The sequence below is a fragment of the Miscanthus floridulus genome, chromosome 7 (genome assembly GCF_019320115.1).
Source record: "Miscanthus floridulus cultivar M001 chromosome 7, ASM1932011v1, whole genome shotgun sequence".
Taxonomy (NCBI): Eukaryota; Viridiplantae; Streptophyta; class Magnoliopsida; order Poales; family Poaceae; genus Miscanthus; species Miscanthus floridulus.
Genome location: NC_089586.1, coordinates 6490759 through 6514790, shown reverse-complemented (window position 1 = coordinate 6514790; position 24032 = coordinate 6490759). Strand labels below are relative to the sequence as shown.

Genomic DNA, 24032 nt, shown 5'->3' with positions numbered 1-24032 from the left:
GCCATCCCGATCTCATGGATTAATTTCGTGGATTTGTTTCTGGTTCTGATAAGCTGGGCTGTTAGTGTGTGTGGATAAGAGGAAGGCGCTGCTAGTCTTATTTTCTTCTTATTTATTATTGTTATGATCAAGTGACGGGCCTGTATTCCAACAAATAAATTGGAAGACGGAGTATTTCCAGGACGGAGTCCCATCCAATTGAAATGCACGATGTAATAATCATTGATAAGTCTCTCTATAAGCCTTTGGAACAATACGAGTTAGAGCGGTATGGTACCAAGTTTAATTCTAACACTAATATATGAGAATAGATAACGCAATATACAACGTGTTCGGCTGCTCAACTTCCAACTTATTCTCTTTCACAGAACACTACTGAATCATCCGAAATCTACTGCGCAACAGATCAGGCGAACACGCCCTAATCGTTACATAAACCTTTAAGCTATAAGTTGTCCCGATGACCGCCATGGCCACGTAGTAATTTGTATGTTCTGTTACAACGCACGAGCGCATTTGCTGGTCAATAGAATAACGACAACAGCTAGAAAGCCAGCTTTTATGCCAAAGCCCCCAAATCCAAAAACTCCAGCTCAAATCGCATCATGATCGATGCTTAGTATCGAGGAAAATTTATCCCGAAGCTTGCACAAATGGATTATACTTGCTATATATTATCAGAGAAGACGTTGCTCAAAAAGAAATAAAAAAAAATCAGAGAAGACATAATAACGGCATAAAAAAGTTATTTGAGGTCACCGACAAATATTTTCCCCCTCAAAAGATAGCACGATTCAACAGAGACAGAGAATATATTTTTGCAAGTCAACCACTCCTAGTCCTCGGAACGATGCGAGCACCGTCTATACGAATATAGATCCACTTTGTCTCCCACATCTGGAGCTGAGCGTCGCATCTCCACCAGGGACCACGGCGCCTGTATGGGTCTCGTTCGTTCTTGCGTGTATGGGTGCTAAAGCTCGGGTTGGGCTTGTTTCTTCCGAAATCATCTCTGACCTACCTACTGTCCAGGCCAGGTAAGGTAACAACAGGTCAAAAATTCCCAACTTCAGTTCCTGTCTTGATTTCTCTTTCCTCTCTCCTCTCAACACCATATTATGGTTCTTCTTCTCTCAGATTTTGCAAAGTGAAGCTGCATCGGAGGGGGCGTGGAGAACGGTTTATCGACGGGAGCCATAGCGGACCCGACCCTAATTTGTCCATCTGGGCAGGCGAGCAGAATATGCAAGCAACAACCATGCGTAGCGAGATTTCAATCTTCGCCTGAGCCTACGGATCTGATGTTCATCTAGTAGCTCTTTTATTTATGCTTCACGTATTTCACAACGGACGAAAAATGTATTATGCTGATCGAGCTATTACATATTACAAGTAATGCAAATAAACCTGTGATGAGCAAACAAACTAGCAGTTGTTTTAAAACATGGATTGACCGTTAGCACAGGCTACATGCTCATAGGATACAGAAAATGCCTTGAGACCAGTCATAAGCACTTTTTTTAATATATAAATCTCATGTGCAGCTAGTTTGTGCACCACAAATTGCTTGCCACTTGATGCGACTGTCTCCCCTGTGGTTCCATTGCAACAGAAGACGGGTATGGTACTAATCTTCGCACCAATCCCTGTAAGCCGGAACCGACTAATGCCCCCATCTATTCACAACTTTGGATACATTACCTTTTTCATTCAGAACCCAAAGATTTTAGACAGAAGCATTGTTACAGGGACAACTACCAAAACAGAGAATTACAATCAGACAAAAATGTTGATACATGTCAAAAGGATTTAGAAAAGAGACGGTGTCAGCACTCTTGTTTCACGGTATCCACAAAATACATGGTAAATTTGAACAGCCAATGCTGAAAGGCATCCATCCCATATCCACCATCTCAGTAGGAAGAGGATAGATGGAAACAAGAGGAACTTGAAGGCAGTCGTACCCTGCCAATAGAACAGGTTAAAACACCAACACCGTTGGTGCATCAACAGGTTATAACATTTTCTACTGCACGTCACTAAAATCAACATTACAGGAGCAGCAAGCTTATGGAAGCAACAAGTTGATTAAAAAAAATACTCACTCCAATAATGTGCTACAATACACACTCCAAGTTAACCGCATCTATGCGACACAGTGTCAAGTCTTCATCATCAATCCCCTCCAGCATCCTTGACATCAACGGTGAACTCATACTCCTTATCACAGCCCAAGTAAGAGTCTGACATCAAGTAAATCATGTAATCCTTTCTCCCTGCCTCTGCAGGAGCAGAGAACTCAAGTTTCACTCTCGCCCTCTTCTGGAGTGCCACTCTTTTGATGGCAAGAAACTGGTTTGTGGAGCTGTCACCAATCACCAGCCACCAGCCTTCTTCCTTGGGCTTGGGGAACCTTGGCACATGAACTGGACCAACCTCAGATGGCAAGTTAGTCATGTCGCGCTCCAGCGTTACCTGCACAGTTGCATTGTCACCAGCGCTTATATCGTCACCCTCACGGACCTCATAGGTCATATCAACATTAGGGAACCGCTTGAAGAATTCAACAATGTCCTGCAGCTGAGAGTTTGATAGCTGTAAAAGATCCCGCATCTCATCGACACCCATCTCAGCAAGATCAAAGATACTCTCGATGGGCTTCGCTTCGTTTTCCTGGCACCTCCGGGCCAAGTCTTTTGTGAAGTGTGGAACTTGAAGCAGCACAGAATCCCTATCCCACATGCCTTGTATCACCATTTGACTCAACTCCATTGCGCTAAGAGCAAGGCTAAGCCAACCATTTCTGGATATAACATCAACCATTGCCTGGAGCAACCTATGGGCAGAAAGAAGAATCTCACGCTGATCAGCTGCCAGGTTTCCAACCACTGTATGCCTTGAAAAATGGGCTTGCAGCAGAGCATTGTCCTTCACATGTGGATCACCATACTTGGGCTTCTCGATAGAGAACCTCTGGTGGCGAACAAGCCTCTCAATGAATTCTTCCTCACCAGGACGACCCGGAAGCTCTGCATATTCTGAAGCAGATGCTAGAATCTCTAGGAGTCCTTTCATCTTAGTCTTCTGGGTCAGCATAGAGCTGAATCGCTCAATAGTTGTGTAGCTAATGTAGTAGTATGAAGCAATAAGGCCAAGGTTGAGGGGCTTCAGGTACATGTCCTCCTCTATAGCCACACACTTACTTGATTCAAGATCATTCAGGACAGTCTCAACTAGCTCAGAAAGATGGTCTGAAAGATGCCTGTGACTTACACCCTGAAGATTGTAGAAGTTAGGATTCTTTGTCAGCCGCCGATACATGAAAGTCCAAGTAAGATAATCCACGGCATCTTGCTTATTCTCTACAACACCAACCACCACCTCAGCATTCATATGATCATGCAAGAAATGGTGAAGATTGCTCTCAACAGGGAAGGCCTCAAAAAGGAACTTCTTGTAGTACTCTTTGCGAGGTGCGTGACACAATATAACACATTTCCCCGAGTTATCTTGAAGTGGTCTGCTGGCATGACCCATCATTTGAAGCAGATCTGTAATTGGATAATCGGTGTGAGCATTCTCACGGCCATCGTAATACTGGGTCCCCATGGCAATAACCAAATGAGCAGGCAATGGTCTTCCCCAACACACACTTGGATCCTCCCACCAAGGAACAGCTGGGTTACAAGTTCCTGATCAAGTTCACTTAGACCCTCATGCAAATAGCCTACACCACATTTAAGTGTATTGTTAAGCGTCTCTTCTTCAACACCTGTGGTGAAAGTATCCATCTCGTCTTCTGACCCAAGGAGAAACGGAGTTCCACCACCCTCAACACTAGAGTATGCATTGCATCCTTGCCTCGAAGTTCGCTATATCCACACCCTGAATGTAAATTTCCAATGGCACAGGTCTCACTGCTGGAGGAAAGTTGAAGAGGCCATGAGAGGTAGCACCAATCCATTCACCGAGATCCTTAGCATTAGCAAGTGAAGCTGAAAGTGCTACGATCCGTATGTTACTGCCAATATGACTTGAAATACGCCTCATCCTAGATACAGTGACTTCCAAAACATGTCCCTTATCAGACCCAAGTAGATGAAGTTCATCAACTATAAATAAGCTGACCTGTTGGATGTGCTTTCGCTGTTTCCACCGGCGAGACAGTGCATCCCACTTTTCAGGAGTACTGATTATGATCTCTCCTTTATCCAGAAGCTTCAAATCAGCTGCGGTTTCACCAGTGAGCTCAACTACCTTGGCAAATTCTCCAAATTTCTGTTCCCAGTCCCTGTATCTTTCTTTTGCGAGAGCTTCAATGGGAGCTATATAAACGACCCGCATGTTGCTCTCAGCGGACACTGCCCTCTGGTGGTTCCTTAGTATAGCAAACTCCGCACATATCGTCTTCCCACTGCCCGTTGGTGCAGCGACCAACACACTGTCATCACTGTTATACAAGACAGTGAATACTTGAGTCTGGATGGGATTGAAATGCTTAAAGGCACTATAGAGGCCCTCGTATCTTGCATTCCTCAATGCACTAACAGGTAGAGGCTGCAGATCAAGCAATTCAGTCGGCGGAGCATATTTTTCTGGTAGAATCAAGTGCCTAAAGCAGACAGGGAGAATTGTCTGAGAACCAAGCCACTTGTCAGACACAACACGTATGAAATACTGAGGCGGCAGTGGCTCATATATCGGCACTGTGAAGTTCAATGTATGATCTTCGTCAACATACTGTTTCTTAAGCATGAAATATTCATGGTGAAGAATGTACTCACCATCATTATCCTTAACAATAACCCAAAAGGGCTCCACATATCCATGTACCTTATCATCCCACTGGAAATCAGGTGTAATTGTCAGTTCAAAACCCAAAACTGTACGAGTGATGGGCTGGACATGAGCTGAAAGATTCAACTTTGGAAACTGGTGGATGCACTTGTGCAGCTGCCTCCCCATCTTGGGATAGCGGATTAGCTCACCAATTTCTTGTGAGGACAGATCATAGTACCTCTCCCAAACCAACTCCTTTTTCTCCAGTTTCATCAAGATCTCCTTTGGAATTCCAGTAAACTGCCGCAAGGGAGTCTGGACACTCCACATTTGTTTATCAACCATCTTGCAAAGATTCAGCGCTTTCTCCGCTAGTTGAGCCCATCCCCTCTTCAAAACAATCTCAAATAGTGCTCGTAGGAGACGGCCAGCACTCTGCATTACAAAAGGGGGAAAAACATAACTATACAATACAATAAAAGCAAGAAATTCCGGTTCAGAAACTGTATTAAGTAGTGAAATCGTGCAAGCGAATTATAAATTGTAGTCGAGAGAAAAAAAAATAGCCCTACCTGTCGGATGTAGACCATATCCGAACTAAGAGAAAGACCTTCCAGTTTCAACCTAGAAATATATGCTTACAGCAGAACATTGATCTTTGCACTGGTTCCTCCAAACTCTCTTTGACAGGAATTGGCACACGGTCCAAAAGCTTTGCCAGTTCCATTTTCTCATCTAGCCTGACACCTACATACTTAAATTCTTCACTCAGAGAAAATAGTCGACACAGCTCGATATCACCCATTGTAGGTTTCAGGCACTCATTGTATGTAGAAATAGTTCCATGGCTAATATAGTAATAACTGGCAATCCTTCCTAGGTCGGTAACTTGAAAGTATCCTATTTTCCTATCATACTTTATCAGATTGTTCCTATCCAGTAGATTTGCAGCGAAATGTATCTGCATCACAACAAAAAAAACAAAAGATCAAGAACAGAACAGGCAGAGATAGTATGCTGTAACATAAACTATATCTATGCAATATCAAGAGGCAGAACTATATCTATGCAATATCAAGAGGCAGTAAAATCAATGATGGGTATGGAATAACTGCAAAACCTAAATTTCTTCAGATCTCGCTGCAGCATCAAAGAAGCACATATAATACTTCAGCAAAACAGGATTTACATCAGCAACCTACATCTTCCCTTCTAACAAAAAAAAAAAGAACACTATGGGCTTGAGGACCACAGTATTATTTCCTTCAATTCATGTTTGCGTAAATATAGATATAGATATTATACTTTCTGAAGCAAAATTCTTGTACAACAAATTGCAACGAGTCTGTATCGAAACAAAATTATATGCATTCAATATATGTATATGTACCTATGAAAAGAAAATTGTCATTTCAATATGTGTCTATCATTACCCACATTACATTATTATTATGTGCACATGTGAAATACCGCACAAAATGTGCAGGTGGTTCATACAAGCCAATACCCATATACATTATCATTACAAATGCATGTGAAATGGTGCTAAACACAAGGTAGCAATAGTACTAAGATGAAAAGAAAACACTAACCCACATAGTGCAACCACTACACATGCAGCAAAAAACTTATGCTGCAACAGAGGAAAAGGAACAATACCATGACATCATCCTACACTACCAGTTAGGCTAAGGATGCAATTGCCCTAGCAGAGCTGCAGTTCGGCACTGAAAGTACAGGTTTTTTTAATAGCATTTAAAACTGCATGACCATACAGTAAGGTCACGTTGAACGTTTGGGCACATGTATGGAGTATTAAATATAGACTAATTACGAAACTAATTACACAACTTATGACTAATTTACGAGACGAATCTTTTAAGCCTAATTAGTCCATGATTTGACAAAGTGGTGCTACAGTAACATACGCTAATGATAGATTAATTAGGCTTAAAAAAATCGTCTCGCAAATTAGCCTCCATCTATGTAATTGGTTTTGTAATTAATCTATATTTAATGCTTCTTATTAGCATCTAAATATTCAATGTGACATAAATTTTAGGAGCGACTAAAGAACCAAACACCCTCTAAATATGCCATACTGCAGAGACTATTGATCAACGATGCAGGCTAATATGATTATTAGCTATACAAGACTGTAACAAACACTTAAGAAATATTTTGCATGCGCAGTTGTGAGAACATGTGGGGAAGGTGACCTCTAGTCTAGAAATAGATTAACCAAATAAGATGACACATTAGCAATTAGAGCAAATTCACACAGACAAGGGGCCTGTTCGCTGGTTGGTGTTGGTGCTGGTTTTAGCTGGCTGGTGCTGGTTTTTTGTGAGAGAAAAATACTATTTGCTGGCTGGTTTGGACTGGCTGAAACCAACAAACGAACAGGCTGAAGGACCAAAGCAATAATTGAGAAATAAAACAGTAAGGAATGAGCAGCTACCACAGAACTTCAAAAATAGCAGTGCACAAATTACTTACCAAATCAGCTCTCCTTTCATCAAGTGTCTTATCACTCTCCAAGATATCTGCTGGCAAACCATACAATGTTGGATTGCGGAGCATCCGAATATAGAGGTAAGTGTAGCCAAGCCACGAGCATGCTTCGCGAGCATTCTGAATAGTCCCCAGAACAATCTCTGCATTCAATTGATCAGCTAATTTGGATATGAAGTTATGAACTGGCTCTCGATAGGCAGCTGCTGGTTCATAAGAGACAGGTAGAATTGCAATTCACTGTGGCAAGTCAAGACTATTCCCTCTCCATGTGTATCATACTGAAGCCTCCCTGCACGACCAAGCATCTGCATAACATCGAGAGGGCTTAGTTCTGTCCAAGCACCTTTCTCTGGGTTGTAAATGTTAGATAATCTACTGCTACCTTGTGTGAACACAGTAAGGGAAGGCGGCGTCGAAAGACCCTTGCTGTGATACTGTAGCCGCTGCAGGTGCAGGCGCCGCACGGCTTACCTGCAACACTGTAGCCACATGGAGAGGCCGGCGCAGAGTCAGCCCTGTATGTTATCTAGTCACTGTTGCAGCAGGGCAGCTGTACTGGGACTAGATGAATAGAGTTGTATAAATAGAATACCACGACAACTCAGTAAAGAGAGTTCAGATTTACCATCTCCCATACAGGGCTTCGGCCAACGCTGATGTCTTGTACTGTGTGTGTATACTCTGTTCTCCCTTCTTCTTCAAGCTCTAGCCATAGTGAGTGGGGACGGACAACGTTTGTCCGTGATCGGCACGGCTAGTAGGTGCTCGGCAAGACTGGTGAGTGGTTCACTCACCTGAGCCGGTGATCATGTGGGCCAATAAGTGGTATTAGAGCCGTACAAGCGCCGTCGCCAGACTAACCGCTGGCGATGACGGGTGGTTCGGAGATGAGCGACAACAGTGGCACTGCTGTGGCTGCCCAGCCACGACCGGAGGTCGTTGTTTGCATGGTGCGGGAGGTCAGCGGCACCAGTTGGCCGACGCTGACTCGCACCAACTATGGAGAGTGGTCGGTGACCATGAAGGTCAAGCTCAGAGCCCGACGACTCTAGAATGCTGTTGACAAGGACACCGGCAATGAAGAAGATGACATGTCAGCGTTAGAGGCTATCCTCGCTGTTGTACCAGCGAAGTACAGGGAGCCATTGGGGGCAAAGAGCTCGGCTAAGGAGGCGTGAGAGGCTATTACGGCGATGCGCGTCGGTTCTGACCGCGCAAAGAAGGCGACGGCCCAGCTTCTGAAGCAGGAGTACACCAACCTCAAGCTCAAGGATGGTGAAACTGTGGAGGACTTCTCCCTCCGCCTGCAGACGCTCATCAGCAAGCTGAAGAGCCACGATGTCACCATCGACGAAGAAGAGGTGGTCTCCAAGTACCTCCACTCCGTGCCGGCAAAGTACATCCAGATCACTCTCTCCATAGAGACGATGCTGAACTTGTCCACCCTCACCATTGAGGATGTGATAGGCCGTTTGCGGGAGGTGGACGAGCGCCTAGAGCAGGCGACAGCAATGAAGGACAGCGGAAAACTCCTGCTGACGGAAGAGGAGTGGGTTGCTCGGAGGAACTCCCAGAAGGCAGCCTCCTCCAGCCGCAGTGGCGATGACAAGCGCCGCGGCAAGGCTTCTTCGGAGAAGAAGAAGCAGGTCGACCCCAACGCCTGTTGGCGCTGCGGGAAAATAGGCCATTGGGCACGGGAGTGCCCAAATCGCAAGTAGGAGAAGAAGGCTGAGGCTCATCTGACACAAGCTAATGATGAGGATGAGGCCACTATCCTGATGGCGATGTTCTGTGCACTGCACGACGTCGAGGCCGAGGAGAGGGAAGAGGCATCTACGATGGAAGGACCTGGGAAGGCGCTAAAGACCGTCAACCTCGATGAACCACACGCCCAAGTCCACCTCGGATGTGTGGGCACCGACCAGAAGCAGCGGTGGTATCTGAACTCTGGTGCCAGCAACCACATGACGGGCTCCAAGGCATCCTTCTCCGAGCTCGATGACGATGTTACCGGTACGGTGAAGTTTGGTGACGGCTCAAGGGTGGCTATCTAAGGGCGCGGCACCATCATCTTTAGGTGCCAGAACAGGGAGCACCACACACTAACGGATGTATATTACATCCCGCAACTATGTTCTAGCATCATCAGCATTGGTTAGCTGGATGAGCGCGGTAGCGAGGTACTGATCAAGGACGGAGTCCTTAGGATCAGAGACCAGGAGCAGCGACTTCTTGTCAAGGTGAAGAGGTCCTTGAACCGGTTGTACCTGCTCGACCTGAAGGTAGAGCAGCCGGTGTGCCTAGCGGCAAGGCACTCTAAGGAACCGTGGATGTGGCATGCCTAGTTCAGACATCTCAACTTCGACGCGCTTGGTCGGCTGGAGAAGATGGTCCGAGGGCTACCCCACATCAAGCACGGAGGCGAGCTGTGTGACAGCTGCCTGACTGGGAAGCAAAGGAGGCTACCATTCCCAAAGGCGGCCAAGTATCGCGCGAAGGACGCTCTTGAGCTCGTCCATGACGACCTCTGTGGGCCGATCACGCCTGCTACAAACGGTGGTCGGCGGTACTTCCTCCTGCTCATGGATGATTGCAGTCGCTACATGTGGCCGCAACTCCTGACGAGCAAGGACGAAGCGACGGCGGTGATCAAGAAGTTCAAGATGCGCACGAAGGCCAAGAGCGGTAAGAAGCTCCGCGTGCTGAGAACTGATCGCGGCGGTGAATTCACTTTGGTGGAGTTCACTGCGTACTGCATGGATCAGGGTGTAGTGCGATACCACACCGTGACGTACTCGCCACAACAGAATGGCATGGTGGAGAGGTGGAACCAGACGGTGGTCAGCATGGCCTGATCCATGATGAAGGACAAAGGCATGCCGACAAGGTTCTAGGGTGAGGCAGTGACCACGGCGGTGTTCATCCTCAACCGCTCTCCAACCAAGGCCCTGACGGGCAAGACGCCATTCGAAGCTTGGTATATGCGCAAGCCCAGCGTGTCCTTCCTCTGGACATTCGGCTACATCGGCCACGTTAGGAAGACGAAGCCGAACCTCACCAAGCTGGAGGACAGGAGAACACCGATGGTGTTCCTAGGCTACGCCAAGGGTACCAAGGCATACCGGCTCTACAACTCACGCGGAGACAAGGTGCTTGTCTCACGTGACATCGTGTTCGATGAGAAGGTGGCTTGGGACTGGAGCAGCCCAAGCATGGGGGAAGCTGGCAGCTTCACCAACACCTTTGTCGTCGAGCACCTGGTCATCCACGGTGGTGGAGACGCTGGGGAAGAGGTGCCGAGCACTCCGGGAGGGGTGTCGAGTACTCCAGCGGTAGAGCCGAGCACTCCTGGGGCAGTGCCAAGCACTTTGGGAGGGATGCTGAGCACGCCAGGAGTGGTGCCGGGAGGTTCTGCAGTGGTGGCGACCACTATAGGATGGGTGCCGAGCACTCTTGTGGCGGAGCCAAGACGTCTTACAGTGGTGCCGACCACTCCAAGACTGAGGCTGAGCACTCCTACAGAATGGCCGAACACTACAGGAGTAATGACGAGCTGTCCAGAAGTAGTGTCGAGTACTGCAACCAAGGTGTCGAGCACTCAAGGTACTATGCTGAGCACTCCGGCAGAACAGGGAACTCTATCGACACCGATTGAGTTCGCCTCACCTCCAAGTGATATTACTGAGTTCGTGGACACCTACCACAAAGGTGAGGAGGTGCGGTTCCGCAGGTTGGACGACATGGTCGATGGCACAGGGCCCTCAGGCCTGGCTGGTCGGCTGCTCAATGACGTAGAGCTACTACTCGTTAGTGCTGAGGAACCACCCACATTCACGCTGGCCGAGCGCGATGAAAACTGGCGATGAGCGATGCTAGAGGAGATGAAGGCGATCGAGGAAAACGAGACATGGCAGCTCGTCGATCCACCTCCAGGATGCCGTCCGATCAGCCTGAAGTGGGTGTACAAGATCAAACGAGATGAGCACAAGGCGTGCCTCGTCGCTCGAGGCTTTGTTCAGCGCGAGGGCATCGACTTCGAGGAAGTCTTTGCTCCAGTAGCTCGCATGGAGTCGGTCTATTTGCTACTAGCCTTGGCAGCAGCAAAGGACTAGCGCGTCCATCACTTGGACATTAAATTGGCCTTCTTCAATGGCGAACTAGTGGAGACGGTCTTCGTCAGGCAACCGCCAGGTTTCACCGTCAAGGGAGAGGAGCACAGGGTGCTCCGACTGCGCAAGGCGCTCTACGGGCTGCGGCAGGCCCCACGAGCATGGAATGCCAAGCTTGACGCCACGCTGAGCTAGCTTGGGTTTTAGAGGTGCGCAACCGAGCACGCGCTCTACACGCGGCGATGGGGGAAGGAGGAGCACGTCGTCGATGTGTATGTGGATGACTTAATCGTCACCAGCGCGCACACGGAGGATATCAACAGCTTCAAGCGCGAGATGGCGGCTCATTTTTGAATGAGCGATCTCAGCACACTCTCCTACTATCTCGGCATCGAGGTGAGACAGGGGAAGGAGGAACTCACGCTCGGTCAGAGCGCAGATGCCTCCAAGCTATTGGAGCAGAGCGGCATGGCTGAGTGCAAGCCATGCGTGACTCCGATGGAGGAGCGACTGAAGCTGACGAAGGCCAACACCACGGTGAAGGTGGATGCAACACTCTATCGGAGCATCGTTGGCGGTCTGCGCTACCTAGTCCACATGAGGCCGGACATTGCGTTCGCCGTGGGCTATGTCAGTCGCTTCATGGAGGATCCTAGAGAGGATCACTGGGCTGCGATGAAGCGGCTACTGCGCTATGTCAAGGGGACGGTGGATCATGGGATCATCTTCCCAAAGACTGGCGGGAGTAGGCTGTAGCTCACTGTGTTCAGCGATGCAGACATGGCGGAGGACATCGACGGATGACGGAGCACCGCTGGCGTGCTCGTCTTCCTCGGGTCGGCTTCAATTTCATGGCTGTCGCTGAAACAGAAGATGGTGGCGCTATCTACGTGCGAGGTAGAGTACGTAGCGGCGGCCACAGCGGCGTGCCAAGTTGTGTGGCTGCGCCGGCTGCTGAGCGAGCTGACCGGCGTGGAAGCTCACCCACCAGCACTGATGGTGGACAACCAGCCCGCCATCGCCCTCGCGAAGAATCCGGTTCTGCACGACCGGAGCAAACACATCGACGTGAAGTTCCACTTCCTCAGGGACTGTGTTGATGGAGGGCAGATCGTCATCGAGTTCGTCGAAACTGGTCGGAAACTCACGGACGTCCTCACCAAGCCGCTCTGACGTCTTCGACTCACGGAGCTGAAGGAGATGATCGGCATGGAGGGGGTACAAGGGTTAGCAGTAGGATTAGGGGAAGATTGTTAGATAATCTACTGCTACCTTGTGTGAACACAACAAGGGAAGGTGGCGCCGAAAGGCCCCCTGCTGTGATACTGTAGCCGCTGCAGGTGCAGGCGCCGCACGACTCACCTGCAGCGCTGTAGCCACATGCAGAGGCCGGCGCAGAGTTAGCCCTGTAGGTTATCTAGTCACTGTTGTAGCAGGGCAGCTGTACTGGGACTAGATGGATATAGTTGTATAAATAGACTACCACGATAACTCAGTAAAGGGAGTTCAGATTTGCCATCTCCCATACAGGGTTTTGACCAACGCTGGTGTCTTGTACTGTGTGTGTATGCTCTGTTCTCCCTTCTTCTTGAAGCTCTAGCCATAGTGAGTGGGGACGGACAATGCTTGTTCGTGGTCGGTACGGCTAGTAGGTGCTCGGCAACACTAACGGATGCTCGACAAGACTGATGAGTGGTTCACTCATCTGAGCCGGTGATCCTCTGGGCCAACAGTAAATCTGTGTACCCTTTATGATAACAGTATGCGCAGGCAAATTGACACCCCATGCAAGGGTAGCAGTGGATACAAGTACTTGAATGTGCTTGTCAGCAAAAAGTTCCTCGACAAGCTCCCGGTCAACCCTTGCCATCCCAGCATGATGAATAGCAAACCCATACGGCAGGAGGTCTTTAAGATCATTGCTTTTGACAAGTTCAGCATGAGTGCCAAGGATCTCTTGGCTTGCACTCTCATTCTTCAGAAAGCGGCTGACTGTGTCATTTGCCAACGCCGTGTCTCTGATGGCTTTGGCAGTTTTTGCTGTCTCCTTCCTCGAGTGTACAAATATAAGCACTTGATGTTTACCAGCGGCAGCCATAACCTTCTCATAACAGATCTCATTCATCAACTGCATCCTCTGTACTGGCTTCCTCACAGTGATCCCAATGTATTGCTGAGCAAGAGGGCAAGGTCGGTAACTGTTGTCGAAGTAGAAGAGGCTTTTTTTGGGAACACTCAAGAATAGTGCAACCTCTTCGTAGTTTGGTAGTCACAGAGAGCCCAACCAGACGAATATGCTCCTTGAGTCCTTGGTAGTCTCGATCTGCCTGACTGTCCTAGCAACAATGCTTTCCAGAACAGGCCCTCTGTTATCATGTAGCAGATGGATCGCATCAATGATTAACAGCTTCACCATTTGGGTATAGGTCCTGTCCCCTGATTTCCTGGTCACAATATCCCATTTCTCAGGTGTCGTGACGATAACCTGTGTTTCGACAATATGTTGCTTGGTCAAGTTCTGGTCTCCACTGAGCTCCCTAACAGTAACGTTGTAACCTGCCAGACGCTTCGACAAGTTCCCAACGACTTCAGCGACCAATGCTTTCATCGGGGCCACATAGACAATTTTGTACTTGGTATTGTCAAACTCTCCATCCTGCATATGCATACCAATCTGTTGAAGGATGGTAAGCACAGCCACGTTTGTTTTGCCAGCACCAGTCGGAGCACAGAGAAGGATGTTGTCTGGTGTGAAAAGAGCAGTATCATAGACCCTGCTCTGAACTCTGTTCAGCTGTGTCATCCCGTCGAAAGCTGATCATGCAAACTCTGGCATATCAGATATCTTGACAATCTTCTCCCCTGTTTCATAGGGCTTAGCCTTCAGTGCTGGCACATGAACCTCCACATATCCCTTATGAGGGGTTCTAAACGACCCAGTAGGAAGTTCACATTTCTTGTTAGCCATAAAGGGCGCGTTTGCGAGGGTGTACCTCGCCGGCCTGGCCGGCTGGCCATGGCCTGGCCACCCTTAGTCCGGTCCAAATGGTGCAAGTGCTCGTGTTTGTCATCGTGGCTCAACAGAGCCGAGCTCGATTGAGATCGTGTTTGTTGTGCTTGTAAAATTGAATGCGGTGAACTTAGAGCGCGCCTCCAGCGCTCGAGCGAGCCGCTTCTGCGCTCGAGCGAGCCATGCCGCCAGGAAACGAACCTCCACCTCGTTTCTCGGGAGCCATGAGAGAGAAGGCAAATTGCACGGCGACAGCCCGGCTCGCTGGTGGGCCCTAGCTCGCAAACATGGGGAGTTGCATGCGGAGGACGCAGCCCGGCCGTCGAGCCAAGGTCACAAACGCCCCCAAAGAGACCGCCCTGCTGGAACGAGAGGCTCTCGAGATCAAGTAGCTGCCTCTGTCCTTTTCAGCCATCCACTCTCCATGTCCGGCTCGGTTGCCCTACGGTCCCTCGCACCATCAGCGCTGGCAGCAGCATCATTGTTGAGGAGCCTCTTGGCCTCATCCCTGATGCTTTTCTCCAGGTTCTTCTGCCTCTCCTTCGCGGATGCTCTGGTTGCATGTAGCTGCTCCAAAATCGGAGCCAAGCTTGGGTCACTTGCCATCTCTTCCTCTATCTTCTTCCTCTGTTCCTGATCTTCGGCCCTGGCTAAGCGGGTACACCAAACAATCTTGAGACGGTTGCGTAGCAGCAACTTGATGAGATCAAACTTCTCATAGTCCAAGAGCATGACAAGGCGATTCTTGACGTCTCTGTCATCGCCCTCAGCAATGATCTTCAAGATATCCTCGGCAAGCTTCTGGCTCTGCTGGGCGTCAATGTCACCGTCCCCATATGCCTGGGATATCTTCCTCTGGAGCCAGTAAGCATCGATGTCCTGAACATTGACGGCCAGCCCCTGGTTGGCGTTCTGCATGCCGTCGTCGTCTAACTCACTGCCCATCTGCATACCTCCAGGACCATTCAACTCAGCTGCGTCATCTTCATCATCCTCATCCAGCTCATCTTGCACCTGGTTGGCACAAACACACAGTGCCGGTGGTAAGTAAATAAACATGTTGGGGTCAAAGCCAAGTAGTAGGATGGGAAGATCAGTCAGTTAATTAAACATATGCATAAAAGTGGTACCTGATCAAAATCACTCTCCTCGTCTTCATCTTCTTCAAACTCGACAGCAACACCAACATCATCATCAAGGGTGGTGTCCATGGTGTCGGCAGAAGGCGCACCGGCAGCATCGCCGGCCGCCGCATCATGGAAGTCGGTGATGAGCTTGCCGATGGAGACGAGCTGGTCAAAGAGCTGGCTGGGGATAGGGTTGACCAGCTGCTCAATGTCCTTCTTCTTGTCAGGGTTCTTGACCTTGTCGTTCTTGAGCGTGGCGAGCACCTCGTCGGCGAGCTGCTGCTGGATGAGGCTGAGCAGGGCCTCGTAGGCGGCGCGCGTCTCCTTGGTCTGGGGCTTGTAGACGGCGTCGTCGGTGAGGGAGAGGACGAAGACCTCCTGTGCGGAGGCGGCGCGGCGCCTGCGCTTGGCGTCGCGGCGGGGTCGGCCGCGGCGTCGTTCCCGGCGCTTGGACTTCTTGGTGCGCGCCTTGGAGAGCTTCTCCTCGAGCTCGGGCAGCTTGTTCTGGACGCCGCGGTAGCCGAAGGACCTCGGTGGTGAGCACGAGGCTGGAGTTGGCGCGGTACTCTGTCACGGCGCAAGGGTGAAGACACAGGCGAAGGGCGTGTCGCAAACAGAAAAACGTACTTGCATCATTTAATGTGATAGATAGTTGATGACACATAGGGTCATTTGAGACCAGCGGCTTGAGCCATATATACTGAACAATTGTTGTAATAAGGCATCGACAATTACAATACTAATACAGTAAACGAGACAGAGATTCCTCTGCTCCGCTGGCCGATTCCGGCGTACCCTGTCTCTCTCACGTCGCCGGCGATCGTCGGCGGCCACGGGTCTTACAGGTGGTATCAGAGGCGGTCCTTCCTTGGCAACAACCCACCCACCCTATCCCCTGCTCGGCGCCTTGTCGCTCTTCACCTCCACCGTGCCGTCATCATCACCAACCCCAGCGCCAGATCTAGCGAATAACCATCACCACCAAGGCGCGCAGCTCGCACCGGTACATCCCGACACCGTCTGCTTCGATCTATAGTTCGTAATTCCGGTCGGTAGGTGACCACCGTCCACGCCCCAGTGGTGTTCGACGCGTGGTTCCGTAGGTCCTTCCTTAGGTTGAACTGGGTCAGCGATGGCAAAGGCGTTCTCTTAGCTTGCGCACTTCACTCTCCACCTCTACCAAACCCCAATCCAACACCCGCCTTCCCGATCTCCTTCATCTACGGCTCGACAAACGACTAGGGGACTACACCGACAACATTTGGTTCGGCGGCGTGAACCACTGTGAGCTCAACCCTTCCGCTCACATCATTTTCTCTTAGCACAGCTTGACGACGAACAAGGGTTGCGCGACATCTGTCCACGCGTAAAATTCCGGCGTTTGGTCGTTCAAGTCTGGTGTGGTGGCGTTGGTGAGGAAGTACCCGTGGATTTGGGTTGCAGAGTGCTGATCTTTGTGTAAAATCCCTCAATCCCGCCTTACTTCCGGGAGTTGGGTATTGGTGAAGCACGCAGTAGGGGAGGTTTCAACCAAGCTTGTTGCTTCACAGTGGAGTCCTCAAGCGTCCAACAGTTTGCCGCAATGGCTCCACCAAAACCTTCGAAGCAAACTCAGATCCTGCTGGACCACATGTCAAAGAGCGCCGATGATGACAAGTCCCACTGGGACCAGATGCTGGAGAGCGTTGATTTGCTTTTGCACCGAATGAATGATATTGGCGTCATCCAGCAGGAGCTGAAGACTCAAATGCAAGAGAACAACAAGAAAGTCGATAAGTGTGCAGCTGAGCAACAATTCATAGCACAACATGTCAGAGCAAATGGGCAAGCTGTTGCATAGCTCACTCTTTAGCAATTTTATAAAGAACTGCAAGAATTTAGTGATGGTTCAGTGTCTGTCATCTTTGAGGAAGAGGAGGACTTCCAGAATGTGTTTGCCCACACCAAAGACACCCACAAACCATCCACTTCCAAACAACCTCAACACACACAGCACCACACAAAGAAAGAGGACCTCCCGCATCACACCCTTCCCAAAATGCAATTCCCAACCTTTGATGGTGAAACCCCCAAAATATAGATTGATAACTGTGAGAACTACTTCACCATATACACTATTCTAGAGAGGCTTTGGGTAACTACAGCATCTATGCATTTGCAAGGCAATGCAGCTATGTGGTGGCAGGCTTACAAGCAGGCTCACAGAAAGATCTCATGGACAAACTTCTGCTTAATTGTGCAATCAAAATATGGCTCTGATGATTACAGATCAGCTGTCCAGGAGATGTTGAATCTAAATCAGACTGGGACAGTGGAAGAATACACCACTCAATTCCAAAAACTCCAATTTCAGGTGTCCATGCACAGTGGCAACTTTGATGAGCTGTTCTTTGCAACCACTTATGTGACTGGCCTCAAGGAAGATATTAGATCAATTGTGGAACCCCAGGAGATACAACAAAGGGTCCAAGAGAGAAACAAACTGAAATATCAGCGAGCCAACAATCCAGCTAGACAACAGCAACACAAAACTGACCAAGCCAATACTGGCAGATGTGGTAACTTATGGAGGGACAAGCAACTGAGAGATTATAGAAAGGCCAACAACTTATGCTATCACTGTGGAGAAAAATTTGAGCATGGCCATGCTGAGGTCTGTACAAAGAAGACCGAACCACAAATCAATGCTCTAGTGGTTAATGATCTAGATAAAGAGATAAATGAGGATCTTCTTAATGAAATGACAATAGATGAATTGTTGACTGAAGACTTCTGTCAATTGTCATTGAATGCTATGGCTGGTACTGAATCCAAGGATTACATCAAGCTGAAGACCACTGTCAAGAACAAGACAATGCTGACTTTAGTGGACACTGGGAGTTCCCACAGCTTTGTTAGTTCCCATTTTGTGCAGCTGATCAAACTACAAACAATTCCAATGGACAAGCAAAAAGTGAAACTTGCTAATGGAGAGTGGATGACAACTGCAACCATGGTACCAAATCTCACCTGGTATATTCAAGGCCATACATTTAAATCATACATGATTGTCTTGGACCTTTTGCCATATGATGCTATTTTGGGATATGACTGGCTGGAGAGCCACAACCCAATGCAGTGTGATTGGGTAGGCAAAAATTTAACATTCCAGCATAAGGGCAGCAGTGTTACTCTGAGAGGCATCAAGCCCCACCCATTGCAATTGAGTACAATCTCAGCTACGCAGCTCTACATATCAACATAGGGCAATGATATTTGGGCATATGTTGTGCTGGACACCATCAAGGAACAGCCAGCAGCAACCAACTCAGTATCAATGGTTCCCAATGAGGATGTCTAGCTATTGTTGCATCAATACGCTGATGTCTTCAAGGATCCTCAAACCCTTCCACCACCAAGAAGTTATGACCATGCCATTCCCCTTATGCCTGATGCTATCCCCATCAATTTTAGGCCTTACCATTATTCACCTCAGCATAAAACTGAAATAGAAAACCAAGTGAAACAACTGTTGGATCATGGACTCATCACACATAGCCATAGTCCATTTGCATCCCCAATGCTCTTGGTCAAGAAGAAAGATGGTAGTTGGAGGTTTTGCATAGACTACAGAAAGCTCAATTCAATTAGTATCAAGAACAAATTTTCAATGCCCATTATTGAAGAAATATTGGATGAGTTACAAGGCTCCAAGGTGTTCACAAGTTAGATATGAGATCTAGATATCACTAAGTGAGGATGTTGCCTATAGATGAACACAAGACAACATTCAAAACCCATCAGGGCCATTATCAGTTTAAGGTCATGCCCTTTGGGTTGACTAATGCACTAACAACTTTTCAATGCATTATGAATCAAGTGTTGCAACCCTTCCTCAGGCAGTTTGTCTTGGTGTTCTTAGATGATATTATCATATACAACAAATTCATAGAAGAACATATCCAGCATCTGCAACAAGTGTTGGAGACACTAAGGACTAACAAGCTATACCTCAAAGCATCTAAGTGCTCATTTGCTCAGCAGAGTCTAGAATACTTGGGCCACATTATTTCTAATCAGGGGGTGTCTACAGACCCAACCAAGACTCAGGCAATGCTCCAATGGCCAATACCAACATCCTTCATAGAGCTTAGGTCATTTTTGGGGTTAACTGGCTACTACAGAAAATTTATGAAAAACTATAGAATTATAGCAAAACCCCTCTCACTACTTCTCAGGAACAAACAATTTCAATGGACTGATCAAGCAAACACAACATTTCACAATCTGAAAATGGCCATGACAACACCACCTGTCCTTGCACTTCCAAATTTTCAAGCTCAGTTCACAGTTGAAACAGATGCTTGCATAGATGGAGTAGGGGCAGCGTTGATGCAGAATGGGCAGCCTATTGCTTATCTCAGCAAAGCTCTAGGAGAAAAATATAAACAACTTTCAATCTATGAGAAATAATTCTTAGCATTGATATTGGCAGTGGAAAAGTGGAGACACTATCTACAAAGACAGGAATTCATCATCCCGACTGATCACAGATCCTTGGCATATCTTTTAGAACAAAATCATCACTCTAACATGCAAAGAAAAGCAATGACAAGACTAATGGGCCTTCAGTTCAAAATCAAATACAGAAAAGGCAAAGAGAACATGGCTACAGATGCTTTGTCCAGGGTGGCTCATATGCTAGCTATACAGGAAGTATCAGTGGTGCAGCCACAATGGGTACAGGAAGTGCTGAACTCTTATACAACAGTCCCTCATGCCCAACAGCTTATCACACAGCTTTCGGTCAGCAGCCTAGATGCAAATGGGTACAACCTTCACCAAGGTTTGATCAAGCATAAGGACCTCATTTGGATTGGCAATAATTAAGCCCTCCAAACAAAACTGATTGCTGCATGTCACTCCAGTGCCATTGGTGGCCATTCTGGAGTCAATGCAACTTATCACAGGCTCAAAAGACACTTTGTGTGGAAAGAGATGAAAACTGATGTGGTTGCTACATCAAACAGTGCAAGACCTGTCAGCATGCAAAACTCTCACATACTCACCCAGCTGGATTATTGCAACCCCTACCAATCCTAGCTGGTGTCTGGAAGGATTTGTCTATGGGCTTCATTGAGGGCTTGCCAAAATCTAAAGGGTACTCTGTCATCATGGTAATAGTGGATAGACTTACAAAGTTTGCACATTTCATTCCTGTTAGACACCCCTACACTACCATCTCTATTGCCAAACTGTTCCTAGACAATATTGTGAAACTTCATGGTATGCCTCAATTCAGTCTCAGATAGAGATACTATCTTTGTGAGCTCTTTTTGGAGGGAGTTGTTCAAGCTTTACAAGGCAACCTCAACTTAAGTACAGCATACCACCCTCAAACAGATGGGCAGACTAAAAGGGTCAATCAATGCCTTGAAATGTACTTAAGATGCTCAGTACAAGATTCCCCAAAGACCTGGAAGTCATGGCTGCCACTAGCTGAGCTCTGGTACAACTCCTCATCTCATAGTTCAATTGGATGGTCCCCTTTCAAGGCACTGTATGGGTATGACCCTATCTGGGTGGGAATCCCTCTCCAACACCAGAAGCATCACCATCAGTAACCCAACTCATTGAGGATCGTGATCTCCATCTACAGAATCTCAAGCAAAGGCTTCAACAGGCTCAGAATAGGATGAAAATTTTTGCAGACAGAAACAGAACTGATCAACAATTCTCAGTCGGGGATTCAGTCTTACTGCACCTTCAACCTTATACTCAATCCTCAGTAGCAAACAAACCATTTCCCAAATTGTCATACAAGTTTTTCGGACCATACACAGTCCTGGAGAAGATTGGAGCAGTGGCTTATCGTTTGCAATTGCCTGATGATAGTTCTATACACCCAGTGTTTCACATCTCACAGTTGAAGGCTTTTCATCTTGACTACACTCCAGTGTATACAACACTACCTACACTTACAGACCTGAAAGCCACAGAAGCTCTACCTAAGAAGATCCTCGAACGTAGACTCGTCAAGAAAGGTAACAACGCTGTTCCACATGTACTGATCACTTGGATAGGCTTACTAAAGGACTCAGCAACTTGGGAGGACTATCATGCCGTCAAGAAGCGTTTTCCAGCAGCACCTGCTTGGGGACAAGTAGAACCTTCGGCGGGGGGAGATGTCACGGTGCAAGGGTGAAGACACAGGCGAAGGGCGTGTCCCAAACAGGAAAACGTATTTTGCATCATTTATGTAATAGATAGTTGATGACATGTGGGGTCATTTGAGACCAGCAGCTTGGGCCATATATACTGAACACTTGCTGTAATAAGGCATCGACAATTACAATACTAATACAGTAAACGCGAGATAGAGATTCCTCTGCTCCGTTGGCCGATTCCGGCGTGCTACCGTGTCTCTCTCACGTCGCTAGCGATCGTCGCCGGCCACGGGTCTGACATACTCGTACTGCTTGAAGCGCGCGTGCGCCTCGGCGCCGCCGCCGCCAAGGTTGGACATGGGGGGAGCTGCTGCGGAGGTGGCGGAAGGCGGGTCGGAATCAGCAGGACAAGTAATCTAATGTAGGGTGGAAATCGAACGCAGAGACTCAGAGAGGTATATATACCTTTGGGCGTGCGGCGGCGGGTGGAGGAAGGGTCCTCCTCTCCTCGCGCTCTCCCGGTGGCAAAGGAGGACTCGTCGCGGCAGCTGGCGGGGGTGAGAGGGTTAGGGGGTTTTGCCTTCCCCTCCCTGAATCTGATTTTTGATCTGATGATGTGATTTTTGGTTGGAAAAAAAGTCAGATGATGATGATGCCTGACGAGGTCGGTTGGAGACCGAGGAACCGACTTGGGGCCCAACCGACTTTCGGTCACTGGACTGGCCCAATTACAAGTCGGTGGTACGATGCGAGGAAACTTGGATTTGGCCCATTAAATGACGATGGGAGATCCAGCCAGGCCCGGCCGACCTCAGTCAAGCCAGATGATTTTTCTTTCCTCTCAAAAAAAAAGTCAGATGATGTTTCTTATATTTTTTTAACATAACACGGGCATGAGATTATGCTAATTTTATGATTTTGTCTCGTAGATTGTGAAGAGAGATTTAGAATTGAGTGGAACCGTCATTTGTAGTTCCAAAAAGGCAAAAACAGAGCTCGACAGGCTGCCCAAACAATTAACAGAACCGTGATGGATGAGAATCATGAGATGTGTACTCTAGCTACTAGCAAAGGACGACGACGCTGCATTGATAGTTTGCTCGGGCAATGCCGTATGGTACATGCAATTGCAAAATGCAGCTAGCTGATCCATGATTGGGACACGACTTGACCACTACCTATATGCACATTTATGCATTGCAATGCTTCGAGCCGTCCTGTATATAACTTCTTTTAAAAAAACACAGAGATTTCATAAAAATCATCCAGCAATTTAGAGAAATCAATTCTTTTTCAAAAAAAACACACAGAGAAAACAGAAGAAGAAGAAATCTCGTATTCGAAAGAGATCGCTCGTGTATTGGTTGCCCGATCAGGTGATCGAGCTCGCTCGTGTGAACGATCGGTTGTATGGGTGCTCCAGCTGTTGTACGTGGATGTGATGGATATCTAAGGGCCTGTTTGGTTCGCGTACTAGTAGAGCCTGGTTCGTATCTGAGAGCATGGCTCACATGGGACAGGCTGAGTGCATGCGACCTTGTCATGTTTGGTTGACTGCGTTGACTTAGCCTGGCTGAGAAGAGATGCTGTTTGGTTGCTTGTATGAAGATATATTGCATGAGATAAAAAGGTTATGAATATGATTTTTTATTTTATGCAAATACACTCCTAAAGTACTTATTTTATCTAACTATGTCTTAAACATCTTTAAAATACATTAATATCACTTAATATTCACTAATCATACACTAATAGTGTCATTAGGTGTGAAAGCAGCTGCATCTAGCGAGCCAGGCCCGACAGGAACGGCCGATTTGCTCGTTCCTGCAGAGCCTGGCCGCGGGGTGCCTCGTGCACGCGCAGAGCCTGGTTCAACCAGGTGAGCAGGCAACCAAACGGCCGGTCCCTGCATCCCGCCAGCCTGGTTCAGGTGGATGCAGGGAACCAAACAGGCCCTAAGAATACCGTCGTCCTTGCAACAATTAATTTGATTGTTTCCTCTACTAATTCAATTTGTTATGTAGTACAAGAGTCACCAGCTTGTGTCAGCGAATTAGCTAGGGAATACCTACGGCTCCTTTGGTTGGGTAATTGAAACCAGGGAACGGGAGTATACAGATAGAAGTTTAGAAATCTTTTGTTTGTTTCATGGTAATGGGAGTTTTGGTGGGGAGGGGTAGGAGTTGGTGGAAGTTGTGTTCTTAATAAAAGAAAAGTAGATCATCACCGTCTATCATAATTTGTCTTTTAATTTCTTCCTCAAAACCCCCTCACCAAACAGGGATAAAAATTCCCTCTTCGATTTCCTTTCTTATTTCCTTCCACGAACCAAACAAGGAATCAA

The 24032-nt window shown here is 47.8% G+C and overlaps 1 pseudogene; it reads right to left on the bottom strand.

The window, feature by feature from the left end:
• Positions 1-1831: 1831 nt before the first annotated feature.
• LOC136464974 (DExH-box ATP-dependent RNA helicase DExH12-like) lies at positions 1832-22047 on the bottom strand (annotated as a pseudogene).
• Positions 22048-24032: the final 1985 nt, after the last annotated feature.